Below are 16,774 nucleotides of genomic sequence, written 5' to 3' on the forward strand. Positions count from 1 at the left end.
TGTAGGTGGATGTGAGTGTGTGGTGCATGCCTGTAACTGTGTGGCTTTACCCATCTGTGCATGTGTTTTTGGAGCTCTGAGAAGGATTTTAAGTGTCTTCTTTAGTGCTGTTCACTGTTCTTGACATAAGTTCTCTTGTTGAACTAGAAATTCAGTGTGGAATTGGAGAACTAGTCAGTGAGCCCTCAGGATTCAGAGGTAATAGTTATGTGTAGCTATCCCCTATGCCTGGCATGTATACATGCTAAATATTCATACCCAGGTCCATATGTTTCTACCCTCTGAGCAATTTCCCAGTCCTAGATTGATGAATGTTTGCTTAAGATTTGATAACAGACTTTAATTGTTTTCTGTTTTTGCTTTTGTTTGTAATTTTCCATAGGTAATTCTGCAGGTTGATATTATAAAACACACCTGAATAGACCAGAAAATAAAAATAGGAGTAGATGCATTACAAGCAATTCTATAAAACCGTATTTTGCATACTTACCTTGTGAAGCACACTTGATATTTCTGGGTTTGCCTGTTATATAAACAGCATAGTTTGATATAAGGACAGTTTAGAGTCTTTAAAGAGAAAAGAGTAAGAGAGATACATCTCTTGAAATAGTATACAGAATGTGATACTTTTCACATGAGAATTAAAACAGAGCCACATAGCCTTCAGCAGAGGAAATGAGGGAGAAGTGTGTATATACCTTTAGCAGCACAGTCTCTGGAATAAAACAAACAGGGACATTTAAATAAATATATAGCAGTATATAAGGCTTCATTTCTCTTCCAATATTTGCAATCACATCGTCAAGCATTATATCTGGAGTCATAGATCACTGTGCTAGCTAGGATTGCACGCTGAGGATGGCATCGTGGCAGTATAGAAAAATAACTGATAGGAAAAGCAGAGCAGTCACACCATTAGGATTCATATGAATTGCATTTCCTCCCTGCTGGGAACTAAGCAACAATGGGTGAAACTGTACAAGTACCTCTGTAGTAATTTGGTGTCTTGGGGTTATGTTCACAGGATATACAGCTGGAGCACATGGTGTTCAATTTATTTTTAGTTTGTCTTATTTAAAATGTGACTGCTGTTAGTAAACATTTTTGTGATGATTGCTTGAAATTTATTTGCACTTTATTAGAAATTGTAGAATCATATTTATAATTTGCAGTCCTGGGGGTACTGGTGGTTTTACATGGGGAACAACAATGTCAGCAAATGATTAAGTCAGACAATGCTGACGAAAAGAACATGGGATACCACAGTTACAGCTGCCTAAGAAGTGATAACCACAACCTAACGGAAGAGTCCCTTCCCTCAACCTTGACTCCTTTAAGACATTGGCTTCAGCATCAGACAGGCCTTGACAAGTTTGATCCTGGGTAAGGGCAAAGAACACGTGTTCCAGTTATTCTTTTGTCCAGGTCTTTCAGACAGCCTAGGGCAGTCCTGGCTCCCCACATTAATAGGTACTTCATAGTATTCATAAGACTTTCCAGCTGGATGTGACTTTTGAATTTTCTTTCATAAGCAGGGAAGTATTAGATCACAGTCCTGTCTAACTGGCTGCTTTCCTCAAACCTGCCATTCCCTTTGTAACCTCTCAAGATAATTGATAAGCAACATATTCTGTGGCCTTATAGTCTCTCTGTCCCTTGCATCTGATTCCCAGGCCCCAAAAACCTTTAATGGTAACTCTGCCTCCACCTTTTTTCTTTCTGTGATTCATCTATTAGTCTAGATCACAAGGTATATATATATCCTACCCAAAAAAATCATATGATTGAGTAACACCAAAATCCTATAATTTCTTGGAAATTAAAAATCCTCACTATCCTATCTTTGTCTTTAGTATCCCATCATGGATATATGTGCCCATGATACAATAAATCACTTCATACTTAAGGACTTAAGCATGTTTTCCCTTCAGGACACTCGACACACAATATATGTGCTGCAGTAAAAATAAAAACAACAAAACAGAAAAAAAACCAGACAGAACTGGTTCCCAGTTATACCCTAGGTGTCTCACTCCCTTAATATTTCTGGTGCCATTGGAAATAGCAATAATTTATCTGAATGGCTCCATGCTCCCCCCATCTACTTTCTGACACACTATTCTTCCCAACATGGCTCCCTGTCAGGCAGTTCCTACCTCATCCACAGCCCTCTTGGTTGGGTTTCCACCACGCCAGGCAAACACATCCCGATTCTTTGGTAGGTCCATGCATCTGGACACCATACACTCTCTTAAACTCAATTAAGTTGCCTTATGAACGAACACATCAAACAATATTTTCTGATGCAATTGATAAGATATAATTTGCCAATCTAGATGGCACAGAATCCTCTACACACCCATCCCTTGAGAATAGTCATAACAACCTGTAATATGTACAGAGAGGCATCTAAACATCTACTGCCATGTTCTCTGTGCTCTCGCATTCTCACTCTGGCTTCCTCTGCCTCTCTAAAACTTTTCTCCCACCCATCCTTCCTTTTTATCCAATGACAGGCCTGGTTCTATACTGTACATCCCTTTACCTTAATAATGACATCAATCTACTCTTTTACCCTTTTAATTAAAAAAAAAACAGAAACTTTATTCTGAAATATAAGTTGAGCACAAGTATTTTCATTTTGTAATTTAAAAGTATGAGATGTACCTAACACCAGCCCAACTTTTATCAGTTAAACAGAACATTTAGATATATTTTAGCTTTTAAAAGGCTTAAAATCTGTTATATCCTGTCTAGCTTATGTATTATCTGATAACTAGCTAATTAAATATGTATTCTTAAAGTTAAATTGTCTGAGTGGGTTATAAGATTATACTAAGTTTTCAACCCCGCCAGTAATCTGAGAATGAGCCGTATATCTGTAAATATAGGAAGCCTAGCATGACTTCTAGAACTGAGACAGGTTATAGTGACAATTTTCTATTTGCACAGCCCCCTGTGAGCAACACGTAAGAGCAAGTCTCAGGCCTCTGGCCTAGGATCATCAGAAAGAGTTTTGAAACACTGAATTTTGAAGGGCTAATCATTCTGGCTTGGCAGAAATTTTCAGCCAACTTATTCTGCAATTTTTCCTATTCTGGACAGTAATTAGTCTGTAGAAGAATTGGAGCAATTTTTGCATAGTGTCTGTCTGCCACAATAAATCACTTCACGTGGAGGTGGAGATTTTCAGTTTCTTCTTTGAATATACCAAAGGGGAGATGGTGGGAGTGAACATGTCTCAATAAAAGTTAAAGAACATTAAATGTCATATTTTGTGGACTTCTGGTGTTTTTTAGAAACCATCTACCTATATAAGTAATCTGGACTGTTTTCCATTAATTATCTTAATAAATTATCTTGAAAGCATTCTAACAATAAACTTAGAGACATCAATTTGCTATTTGGCCTTAAACTCACGTTCTTAATCATCTCAGCTTCATTTTTTAATAGCAGAAAAGGACTGGGTAAAAGCCATATATGCTGAAGTGTGTTGTATAGGCACAATACGTGTACATCAGAGTAACAATATTAATTTTAAATCAATGTGAAATTTATATTAAAGAAAATCTTAAAAATCTAAATTTGTATCAAATAAATTCTGTGCCAATGTAAAAGATCATAATTTTTGTTTAGTAATAAATATAAAAGTAATTATGTATAGCTTGAAGAAACCATTGAAGAGTTTTTGCCCCAATTACCTGGACTTTGGGGGACTAAAAGTAGTTATTCTAAGGTTGTTTTTCTGAGGAATTTAGAAATGCGTATAATTTAACAGGGAGGCATTAGCTCAAACTGTTTGTACATACTCTCATTCGGTGAAAAACCTTGAATTTATTACTAAGCTAAAGTTATAATCTTTTACATTTGAAAGTATATTATAATACATTACATTCTCTCCCATGATCTCTTACGATGATCTCTTAAACAGTGAAGAAAATTTGTACATCTTTTAAACTCATCTATTATTTCTAGCTTTATGTATATAAGCTATTTAGAATTTGTCTATAGAGATATTCTATCTTCTGTTAATTAAGTAAACATTTGTCCTTTCATATTTTTCTTTATTTTTTATATAAAGAAATATACTTGTATGCACTCTACATTCTCTTTACCAAATCTCACCAGATTTCCTATAATACATCTCCTGACACCATGTCTTCATCTGTTTACCTTTTAGATCTCATCAAAGAATCAGAATCTAGTGTCACTTGTGAAGGGAATCTATTGAAGCACAAGCAAATTACCAAGGTAATACCCCCCCCCAAAAAAATGAATGATTCTTCATTCTCCAGTAGCCATCAAATGTCAAAAGCACCTCAATATGGCATTGGCAAGGGTTTGTCACCCCATCTAAGCCCTGACTCTAGCTGGCTTGATCATGTGAAAGTATTGTGTTAACACAGGTGCTGTGGGTTCATGAGTGTGATAACCATGAGCTCCAGAGGACAGCTTTTCATTCTCTATACCGAACAGCTATCACAATTTTCTTGATACAATAGAGATCAATTCAATGTTCATTGCAAGAAGTCAGGAACATACTCATCTAATTATGATGGAGATGTTATTAAAAATTTTATTTTCTAAATGCCTTTTATTTATGTAAAATTCCAGAAAATTTTATTTCTGCTTATGGTCTGAAACATCTTCCTTTCATTCACAACAAACACAATGGTAGTTCTAACTTTTAAATGAAATTATACTATAATGTATATGTATCAAACTTTTCCAGATTTTTGTGCATGTGTATCCCATTTTTAAGATTATTAAGTTTTTTCTTAATGTTTTCTAGCTGTATTAATACGATCATAAGATTTTCTTTTTAAGTAAAATAACTTACGCATTATTTTACTAACATAAGTCTTAATTTTATATCTCAAATATTATTTTCTATTGCATACATAGATGAATTTTAGTTTTTAACATTTGGTTAATCAATTAGTTCCTTGTTTATTAAATTGTAAATTTATACTTTTGTGTTGAAACTAACATTTGTAAAGTTTTACATACATAATTTTAATATTTATTCAGCTGATATCACGTGATTCATAAAATTCTTTCTCTTCAAATAACTACAATATAGATTTTGATTAGTTTAATGAACAAAGACTATTAAATGCACCTGTAGAAATTATTGATTTGAATATTGATTTGGATAATTATAGAGAATAATTTGATATTAAATACTGGGTAGGAGTGTGGGACTGCATTTTAACTCTCTGAATTATGCTGTTTCAAGGTTATGTTAAATGACTTTTTTTATAGATATGTACAGTATTAACATGACTTATATTCAAATCATTGTTCTTTGTCCTTCATTTTCTTTTTGACTTTTTTAGTTTTTCATATTTAAAAGCAGTTTTAAATATTTGCTTTATGCATCCGTACATGTGTGCACAAATGAGTACAGGTACTTGCAAAATGTAGGAGAGGGTACCCAATTTCCAGAGCTCGATTGACAAGTAGTAATGACCCACCAAGTATAGATACTGTACACTGAACTTAGGTTCTCTACTAGAGACCAAGGAAAACCCATGAACCTTTTCTATGGGTCCTGATTTTAATTTTTGTTAAGGGTTTAGTTCTGTGTGCCTTTGTTATTCAGGAAAACAACTTTGTCGAATTTGATACAAATAATTTTGTGTAAATATTCATCTTTAATTAATTGGGATTCAAAAATTTGGTATTTCCTATTGATTTTAGTAAGATGATATCATACTGATATATACTATCAGAAAATCCTGCATGAAGTCACCATGACTGAAAATAGGAATAGAGAAGGCTTAAAAAATTGTACTTCATTAAAGGTTGACATGTCCACCATTCCTCTCATTAAAGTAAGCTCATATGTGGGAAAAGATACTTCAAATCCATCAGTTGAGGGTTTGCGTTATTCTTATACTATCAACTCAGCTCATTTACATTCTACCACTGAGAACAAATTTCCTCTCCATGTGACTGCCATGTGGTTATTATCATTGTCTTTTTGAATTTTGCTGTACATATGGCTAGTCTGAAAAATTTGGAACTTAATGAGGCTGGATGAACTAAGATTGAATCACCAGTGTTTCATTAGCTCAGTCCTTTTTTTTTTCCCCTTTGTAACACCTCGAACTGCCTTTATTTTAGTATCCATCCACTTTTCAACATTTAGTGGCCCTGAACAGGGTGGGGAGCTTGTCAATGAGCCAGGAGCCAGACCCACCTATCTGCAAAGGATCTGTGAACATGGTGATACAGAGCTCCTCTGGGTCCCTCCACAGGGTCTGAGGAGCAACACTGAAACATGAGTTTGCAGAGTCAGGGCCTCGTGCTCAAGCTGTCAGTCTCCACACCAGACCCGATGGGTGATCAGGTGACTGAGAGCCCTGTTCATACCTCTTCAACTTGTAAAAACAAAGCAATTATGGGAAAAGGAACCAACTCAGAACCATGTGCACTGAGGACTCTCCACATGGCCTTTCTCTAGGCATATACCCAAGAACCCTGAGTGGTGGCCCATCTGAGTCGCCCTGTGGCTGCTCTGTTCACCTCTAGACCTGAGCTCAAACCTCAAGAGTTGATGGTGGTGGCAGGGCCGCGGACCCAGCACTTCCTTACCAGGCTGGTGGCAGGTGAACAAGTGTGGTCCAGAGCTAAGGAAGGGAGGCCAGGGTTTTTCAACCTCATCTGATAGCTTCTGGCCACAGCAAGTGTTTGGTGGTGATGGGCAGCAAGGGACTTGAGGAGGGGAAAGCAGCACCCCTTGATAAAGATGGGGAGACTGAAAACTCTTAATTCCTCACCCGTGGCCAATTTCAGGGGAGGGGAGGTTACAATCTAAGCTTTGACCAAGGGTGGGAGTGGAGGAGTGGGGACCATGGCTTGGATGGGGCAATCACTTAGACTTAAGAAAGCATGGGTACAGCCAGGGCACCCCAAGCCTAGTGGTGGTCAGTCCCACGGCTGCTACCTGAAACCTCCCCATCTATTCTATGGGCTACCACACAGCTGTGGCAGAGGGCTTGGCGGGCAAAGGCATACCCAGGCCAAGTGCCAGCAGCAGGTGATTGTGTGAGACGTGTCTGAACATAGTTGCTTTAGCAGTGCCCACTGCTCCCAAAGGAAACCGATTTCAACACACCTTATTGATCCCATAAGTTCAACCAGGCAGATGGTGGTTATACTCGACAGATGATGTTACTCAGCACAACTTAGGTATTTCAAATGGACAAGAAGTTAGTATCAGAGCAGTGTCTCAGGATGAAGGCTAAGTGGGGCTTCCTCTCCAGTACTTTGAGGTCTACAGATGGATCTAGAAAATCCACTACTGTGGAAAATGAAGACTTGGGTTGGATGGGGAAGGGAGGCCCGGGCCTTGGTGACTAATGGCTGTAACTCTGTCCTTCTCGTGGCTGTGGCAGCTTCATGTCCTCTTTTGACATCATCAAGCACCTCAGTTCCTGCAGGATGACTTTGATGGTGTGGGAATTCTGTCACTTTGCCAGCACTGCCATGGCTTGTGGATCCACCAGTCCATTGGAACTGCTCACGCCGTTCATATTGACTCTTGTTACAAATCTCACAGACTGGGATGCTTCTGGATACTAGAGTGGCCCACACTCTATCTTAAGTCTGTATATTCGGTTTTCATAAATTGTTTGTAGAGGTCCAATTATCATGCCTGTCCATCTTGTGAGTGTCATGTCCTCATCGTCCTCCAGACCCTAGCTAACTGTGCTTTCGCCTACTCCTTTCTGGCCTTCTTGCAGCTCTTCCAACAGTTGGAAATCTCGAAGGACTTTTATTCCTGAGCCTGTGGTGGCTGCCATTTTGCGTCGCTATCGCTCAAACTCAGTCCTTCCTTTCTTCCTCTACCTCTAGGTCTCTAGTTCCTTCTCTCTCTCTCTCTCTCTCTCTCTCTCTCTCTCTCTCTCTCACTCACTCTTTTTACCACAGGGTCTCATGAATCCCAGACTTGCCTGAAGCTCACTACATATCCAGTGATGACTTTGAATGTCTGATATTCATCAATAAATTATAGATATGAACAACCATGCCTGATCTTGTACAGTTTTTGAACTCATCCAAGGGTGTCTTCCATACTGGCATGTAGCCTGTCAAATGAGCAACTTACCAAATCTCTTCCTTGTTCCCTTCCTTCCTTCCTTCCTTCCTTCCTTCCTTCCTTCCTTCCATGCTTTCTTCCTTCCCTTCTTTTATTTTCCTTCTTAAGAACGCCAGTGTTTTCTGTCCTCTGACCTTGTCTTCCCTTCTCTGCCCTCATGGCTCTGCTCTTGTCTGCCTGCTTCTACCCAGTCTCCAGGCCCTCACCCCTCGCCAATCCTTCTTACCCCTGATCTCTTGCATGTAATCATTTCTCAAGAGCACATCTTGGCATGGGTCTGCAGTAAGTAATACTCCCTTAATGTATTTTGTTTCAACCTCATGTATTAAATTTGTTATCACACTAACAAGTCCTTTATGTAGATCTTTTAATGAACTTCTTGGGGGTGCATTTTATTTAGCAGATGTGTTATGCTATGTGTGTTTTCTTCAGTGGCTTGTATGACACAGTTTAAGAGTCATTTTAGATCAGATAACAAAGGGAATATTTTAGTAGATTGTTTAACTACTTAATGGTAACAAGTAAGTGACAGTTGGATTTATTGATGTTTTATGCAAAGAGGACATTAAGTGTTATTCAGGAGCGCATAGATTCCCCATTGACACCTCTTACAAGTAGAAAGTTGGAAAGTGTTTAAATATGAGACTAAAAGTGTAGGGAGAATGTTCTCTGGACAGACTGCACTGATAAAGCAACCTGAAAATAACACATTTTGATAAGGCTTACTTGGGATTATACTTTTGTCTTTCATTAATTGGACATTTGAGTTTTCAAATTTCCCATTTCCCTTGATAAAATATCAATGAAGAGTACGTTATGATATAAAATTGACTTTTTTTTTCTCTCTCCATACAGAATCTCTGCCTACCATGAGGCAGTGCTGTTGGAGGATGAAATCTGAAAATCATGGATGGGGAAAAGGCTGTGTTTTTATGAATAAAGATATTTACATATCCAGATAATTTTTGTTCATTTTAGTTTACAATATGGCTTCAGGTAGAATATATTTTCACTGTTCAAAAATTCTAACCTTTATAGTTAATTTTACTCTCAAAAATTATGTTCAGAGGAAGTATATATTCTTGCACAGAACAATTCAATATATTTTTGTTTAGCTCAGTATTGCTCATAATTCTGAGAATTAGGAAAAACATATAAGTATCTAGTACATAGTGGTATTAGTTAATCTTCTGTACATAGCAAAACATATTCTTTTTATGTTTCTAGTTTTTGAAAAATACAAAGAACAGATAAAATTTACTAATCAGTAAAAGTAAGTTGTTTGCACTTTGGACAAAGTATACCACTAGTTGTCACCTATAGCTTCACTTTAAAGGCAAACTAATCTTTACTATATTAATCCTGCCAATCCATGAGTTTGGGAGATCTTTCTATCTTCTGAGATCTTCTTCAATTTCTTTCTTCAGAGGCTTGAAGTTCTTATCATACAGGTCTTTCTCTTGCTTGGTTAGAGTCACACCAAGGTATTTTATATTATTTGGGACTATTATGAAGGGTGTCATATCCCTAATTTCTATCTCTGCTTGTTTCTCTTTTGTGTAGAGAAAGGCTACTGATTTGTTTGAGTTAATTTTATACCCAGCCACTTTGCTGAAGGTGTTTATCAGGTTTAGTAGTTCTCTGGTGAAACTTTTGGGATCACTCAAGTATACAATCATATTGTCTGCAAATCATGATAGTTTGACTTCTTCCTTTCCAATCTGTATCCCTTTGATCTCCTTTTGTTGTCTGATTGCTCTGGCTAGAACTTCAAGAACTATATTGAATAAGTAGGGAGAGAGTGGGCAGCCTTGTCTAGTCCCCGATTTTAGTGGGATTGCTCATCTTTCTCTCCATTTAGTTAAATACTAGCCACTGGTTTGCTGTATATGGCTTTTACTATCTTTATGTATGGGCCTTGAATTCCTGTTCTTTCCAAGAACTTTATCACGAAGGGGTGTTGTATTTTGTCAAATGCTTTCTCAGTTTCTAATGAAATGATCATGTGGTTTTATCTTTCAGTTTGTTTATATAGTGGATTATGTTGATGCTTTTTCGTGTGTAAAATCATCCCTGCATCCCTGGAATGAAGCCTACTTGATCATGATGGATGATTGTTTTGATATGCTCCTGGATTCGGTTTGCAAGAATTTTATTGAGTATTTTGTGTTGATATTCATAAGGGAAATTGGTCTGAAGTTCTCTTTCTTTCTTAGGTCTTTGTATGGTATAGGTATAAGAGTAATTGTGGCTTCATGGAAGGAATTCGGTAGTCCTCCATCTGTTTCAATTTCATGGAATAGTTTGGATAGTATTGGTATGAGGTCTTCTATTAAGGTCTGATAGAATTCTGCACTGAACCAATCTGGACCTGGGCTCTTTTTGATTGGGAGACTTTTAATGACTGCTTCAGATTCAATGAAATCCCCATCAAAATTCCAAGCCATTTCTTCATGTAGATAAAACAACTTTCAAATTCGTCCGGAATAACAAAAAAGCCCAGGGGAGCTAAAACTATCCTTAACAATAAAAAGACTTCCGGGGAAATCACTATCCCTGAACTCAAGCAGTATCACAGAGCAATAGTGATAAAAATTGTATGGTATTGGTACAGAGACGGACAGATAGACCAGTGGAATAGAATTGAAGAGCCAGAAGTGAACCCATACACCTATGGTCACTTAGTTTTTGACAAAGGAGGCAAGGAAAAAAGATAACATTTTCAGAAAATGGTGCTGGTTCAAATGGAGGTAAGCATGTAGAACAATGCAGATCTATCCATTCTTATCACCCTGTACAAAGCTTAAGTCGAAGTGGATCAAGGACCTCCACAACAAACCAGATACACCCAAACTTACAGAAGAAGAAGTGTGGGAAAACCTCGAACACATAGGCACTGGAGAAAATTTCCTGAACAAAACACCAATAGTTTATGCTCTAATATCAAGAATCGACAAATGGGATCTCATAAATCTGCAAAGCTTCTGTATGGCAAAGGATACTGTGTTGAGGACAAAATGACAGCCAACAGATTAGGAAAAGATCTTTACTAATCCTACGACCAACAGAGGGCTTGTATCCAAAATATACAATGTACTCATGAAATTAGACTGCAGGAAGACAAATAACCGTATTGAAAAATAGAGTTCAGAGCTAAACAAAGAATTCACAGCTGAGGAATGCTGAATGGCTGAGAAACACCTAAAGAAATGTTCAACATCTTTAGTCATAAGGGAAATGCCAATCAAAACAACTCTGAGATTCCACCTCACACCAGTGACTGGCTAAGATCAAAAACTCAGGTGACAGCAGATGCTGGTGAGGATATGGAGAAGAAGGAACACTCCTCCATTGTTGGTGGGATTACAGACTGGTACAACCATTCTGGAAATCAGTCTGGAGGTTCCTCAGAAAATTGGATATTGAACTACCTGAGGACCCAGCTATACCTCTCTTGGGCAGATACCCAAAAGATACCCTAACATATAACAAAGACACATGCTCCACTCTGTTTAAAGCAGCCTTATTTATAATAGCCAGAAGCTGGAATGAACCCACATGCCCTTCAATAGAGGAATGGATACAAAAAATGTGGTACATCTACACAATGGAATATTACTCAGCTATCAAAAACAATGACTTTATGAAATTCATAGACAAATGGATGGAACTGGAAAATATCATCCTGAGTGAGGTAAGCCAATCACAGAAAAACACACACATGGTATGTACTCATTGATAAGTGGATATTATCCCAAATGTTTGAATTACCCTATATGCACAGAACACATGAAACCCAAGAAGGATGACCAAAATACGAATGCTTCACTCCTTCTTAAAAGGGGAACAAGATAACCCTTGGGAGGGAATAAGGGAGGCAAAGTTTAGAATAGAAACTGAAGAAACACCCATTCAGAGCCTGCCCCACATGTGGCCCATACATATACAGCCACCAAACTAGATAAGATGGATGAAGCAAAGAAGTGCAGGCTGAGAGGAACTGGATGTAGATCTCTGCTGAGAGATACACCCAGAATACAGCAAATACATAGGCGAATGCCAGGAGCAAACGACTGAACTGAGAATAGGACCCCCATTTCAGGAATCTTAGAAAGACTTAAAAAGCTTGAAGTGGCTTGAGATCCCATATGAACAACAATGCCAACCAACCAGAACTTCCAGGGACTAAGTCTGTACCCAAAGAGTATACATGGACTGACCCTGTGCTCCAACGGCATAGGTAGCAATGAATAGTCTCGTAAGAGCACCAGTGGAAGGGGAAGCCCTTGGTCCTGCCAAGGCTGAATTCCCAGTGAATGTGATTGTTGGGGGGAGGGTCATAATGGGGGGGAGGATGGGAAGGGGAACACCCATATGAAAGGTGAGTGGAAGGGGTTAGGGGGATTTTGTCCTGGAAACCGGGAAAGGGAATAACAATTGAAATGTAAATAAGAAATACCCAAGATAATAAAGATGGAGAAAAAAAAAGCAAACTAATCAAAATAGTGTAAAAAAACATGAAATTTTATTTGTAAGTGTGCTGGGATTTTAAAGTTATTTTTGTGGCAGGGAGTTGTACCTACTGTTTATTGGAATGTCTTTTCTTGGTTGTAGGATGAGCACCTGGCTGCCTTGTTCGAGAAGCTGGAGGAACCGTTTGTTCTGTTAAGCAGGAGGATGGAACACTGCGATGTTTAGAGGAAGTGCTATCTATATTAATGGTTAGCGATGTTGAGTGCTTTTTACTGGTTTGTGCCCAATTTTATCATGAACTTTTTAAGATTAAGAAAATTTTATTTTAATCTTCAATTACTTATAATCTGACTTATTTGCTTTTCTGTTACTATAATGAAATAACATGACCAAGTCTGTTTATGGAAGAGTTTATTTTAGTTGTGCCAGTTTTAGGACTGGTACTATCATATTTTGGAACACCAGGGGCAATATTAGAAGTAATACTATTATAACGTAGTGTTATCCTAATAGTTGGGTTATAATAATCCTTATTAACAATCTCTGGTTATTCTAAGTCAGTAATTTTCCTTATGAGATAATATTTACTTTCACCTCCATAAATACAGTAGTCATGTGGCAAAAATAGTAACAGCTAATGATGAAAGAAGAATTCCCTGTGTATATAGACTTTGGTTTTTTTGTGAACTTCTTTTTGAAATATGTCGAATTATAACAGCAGTATTGTTGGTATCAGGAATTCCCTTGAGCCGCGACACCATGTGGTAACTGTTGACATGGAAACAGCCCTACATTCCCAGTATTCCTTTGGTCCAAATCCCAACTCCACGTTGGAGTAGTTATGTCATATTCCAAATGAAAGGCAGACTTCTTCTGCCCTCATGCTCTCTCTTCTCTTCATTCTTTTCTCTTCTTTCTCTCGCCCCTTTCCCTTGTCTTGTTCTCACATTAAATCTCGCCAAGTGGAACTGTGTTAGTTTTGTGTGGTTTATTTTAATGGGTGTGGTGGGTATTTTATTACAACGAGATTTTAATAACAACAAGTATGATAATTTAAGAGCTTGGAAATCAGACTGACTGGAAATAAATTCCAATTTGGGCACTCACCAGATGTTGAACTTATATTACTAAAATAAAAGTAGTGGGTGATAGTAATTTTTCCCTGTAGTGTTGTGAGAATAAATCTAACTCCTTGTAAACCTCTTGTGTTTTATTACTTATCAGGAACATTGGGTAGTAGTAGCCATTTCAATTGTTTCATGAAATAAAGTTTGTAGAGTTGTGGAGAATGGAGTTTATCAAAGCTAAACTACATATAACTACACATAACAAAATTGTATAATCAGATTTATCTTATAAAATTATAATCTTAAAGGAAGAAGGTTAGAATGTAGAACAGGAAATAATGCTATGCTATTGTTAGAAGTGATTTAACATTCTATCAGAAAACTGAAGAAATGGAAATTCATCTATTAAGGTGGCATACAGTCCACAATACATTCTATATAATGTTAACATTATTCTTAAATGTGATTTTTTAAAATGGACTAAATATGTTTTTAATGAGAAGAATTAGTTTGGGTTTGAATGCTCTTTTTTAACATTTAGGCAATATGTCAGTATTGAGGGCACCCAGACATCAGAGCTCTGGAAGGCATGTTGATACTGTTTTTTTCTTTGTCTCCTGGGTGTGAGAAGTATAACAGATCTTAAAGAGCTGTATTCTTGTTTGTTTAAAAAAAACTGATACATAAGAGAGTGTGTGTTGTGTGTGTATATGTGTCTGTGTGTTGTGTGTGTCTGTGTGTGTGTGTCTTTGTGTGTGTGTATCTGAAATTATAACAATATATTCTTTGGAAAGTATTTTGTTCTTTCTCAATTAAATTTATTCATTTGTTCAAATTGGCTACCCTTTATTATCACAGGTATAGGGAAATTAGAAAACCTACTGCTGTAGTGTACGTTGAAATATACAGAGAAGAGTATCTTAAATTGAGGACTCTGTTATGTCACATAGATGAGAGTTTCTGGATGTTTTCTATATCTTTTTATTGCTCATTAAGGGGAATTTTCTGCTATACTGTGTCTTCAGACTTTCTCTTCTGTTCAAATAACACTCCTCCCTTAATGTAGGTAAACATACTAACTTCTATGTTTTGGATAATTCTGTATCATTGAGTTGAGTGAACTGGGCAGTCTGTTTTGCAAATGAAATTTCAGGTTTATGTGCGTATTACTTACTAGTATTAGAAGCATTTATTTAGCATTTTTCTTTAGTTCTTTCTGGACAAGATAGCTACATTTGCAGTTTCGTTTGAAAGTCAGTTTTTCTCTTATGTGAAAATACTAGAAAATTCTAGATTCCCAACAAGGCTTTATTTTTGTTCTAGGTAGTTTTGACTCAGCTCTGAAAGGGATTTTTTTGAATGTAAAGGAATTGATTTTAGGCTAGGGACACTTACCTACTGGTCTATTGTTCTTTTGTCTGGCTTATGTAGTGAGGCAGGAGAGCTTTATGTGTTCTGTGTTTCTTTGTTCTCAGCCCCCTGATCTCTAACCTATTTATACCTACTTATACCAGAATTACAAAAGTCTGATTGTAGTTTTATGTCTCATTTTCTTCTCCTACGATCTGAACCTGATATCTGAGTTGCCTGTTTTTCCTTGTAAGAAATCAAAGGCCACAGAAAACTGACTCTGCTGCTGTTAGATTGAGTCAGTTCATCAGAGCCATGTTTGGTGGAGCAAGCTTTTAATCCTAGCAGGTGAATCTCTATGAGTTCCTGGCCAGCCTGGTCTACATAGAACACCTTTTCATCCTGATGTTAACACCCAGCTGGAGTAGCATTATTACCAGAATAAACTGAAAGGAAAAGCAGGTGAACTTAAGTTCTTTAAAGCAATAGTCCTCCCATGGATGGCCTCTGAATGTTGGTGTAGGTGGTGGTGCATTAGAAGTACAAGTAGAAGTGGAATAATTAGCTCTTTGAAGGCTTTAAGAATGCTAGTGACTGTAGAGAGAGTATCTTGTGTATTTGTATGGATATATCACCTTTCAGTTAAAAAAATGATGGCCTTTAGAAAAGGGTAGAATAGAAGGTGGGACAACCAGGAGGCAGAAAGAAATGAGACTCTTATTTTAAAAGTCCTTAAAATATAATGGTTATGTAACTTCCTTTTAAAGCTTAATTCATGGTTGGAACTTTGGAATATAATGTATCATGGCTGTTGTCTTTGTTTAGTGACATTTTCTGTTGGTTTGTTATTGATGACCCTTAAATTCTTGCAGATTAAATAGTGGACTGTTGTGGAAACACTGGATAATCTGCTCACTTTGTCTTGAGTTTGTAAGAATGTGACACGTACTTACATTTTACCAGAAGCCATAGCTATGGGTGCTAGGATCTGAAAATATCTGTATGGGGTGTGTTTTGGGAAAATGTTGATGGTTATTGGTCAGATAAGGAAAAGTTATTGGTGGAGTTGGTGTGGTGCTGCTTGTATTTAAATGCTCCCTACATACTGGCTCCCAAGATCTGGAAGCCGTGAGGAGCAGATCCTCAGGTACCCCAAGTGATGCTTTGTAAAGTTTGCTTCTTAGTTCAACTCATCAAAAATGGATAGAGTCTGTGATTAGGCAATAGAAGAAGAAAGGTGGGACTTGAGGATGGAGTGGAGGGTCTCAAGAGGGAGGAGAAGGGGGAACAAGTGAGGAGACAAAGGGAGGAGGAAGCCACCATGTGAGGAGATGGACCCTGAGCATGTGGCCTGGAAAAACACCAAGTAACATGGGACATTATGGCATGGAAATAGGTTACTATAGCTGTAAACCTGCCCAATTAGGCTTATGACTTGTAAATAAAGTACCTGGATTGTGTGTCTTTTACTTGGACTAGTTAGAGTGCTTAATTCCTTTTATAATTGGTGCCCTTGACCCAGAGATTAAGTCTCATGGTCTACTGAAATGAAGTTAGGTATTGAACTGTGTATTTCTGGTGATGCAATAACTTTGTTGTTTTTCATAGAGCATTGAGGTGTTTCAATATGTTTGAAAAGAGGCACTGAGTAGTATTTTTAACTATGTGCTACTGCAGTGTACACAGAATAGCCATGTTTGAAATTAGCTAAAGTAATAGGTTTGGGTCCTGCTTTACTAACAGTGTTGTTTGTAGCAGAAAAAGTTCCATAAAAGCA

Source organism: Rattus norvegicus, chromosome 2, assembly GCF_021556685.1.
Source record: "Rattus norvegicus strain SHRSP/BbbUtx chromosome 2, alternate assembly SHRSP_T2T, whole genome shotgun sequence".
NCBI classification, from domain to species: Eukaryota; Metazoa; Chordata; class Mammalia; order Rodentia; family Muridae; genus Rattus; species Rattus norvegicus.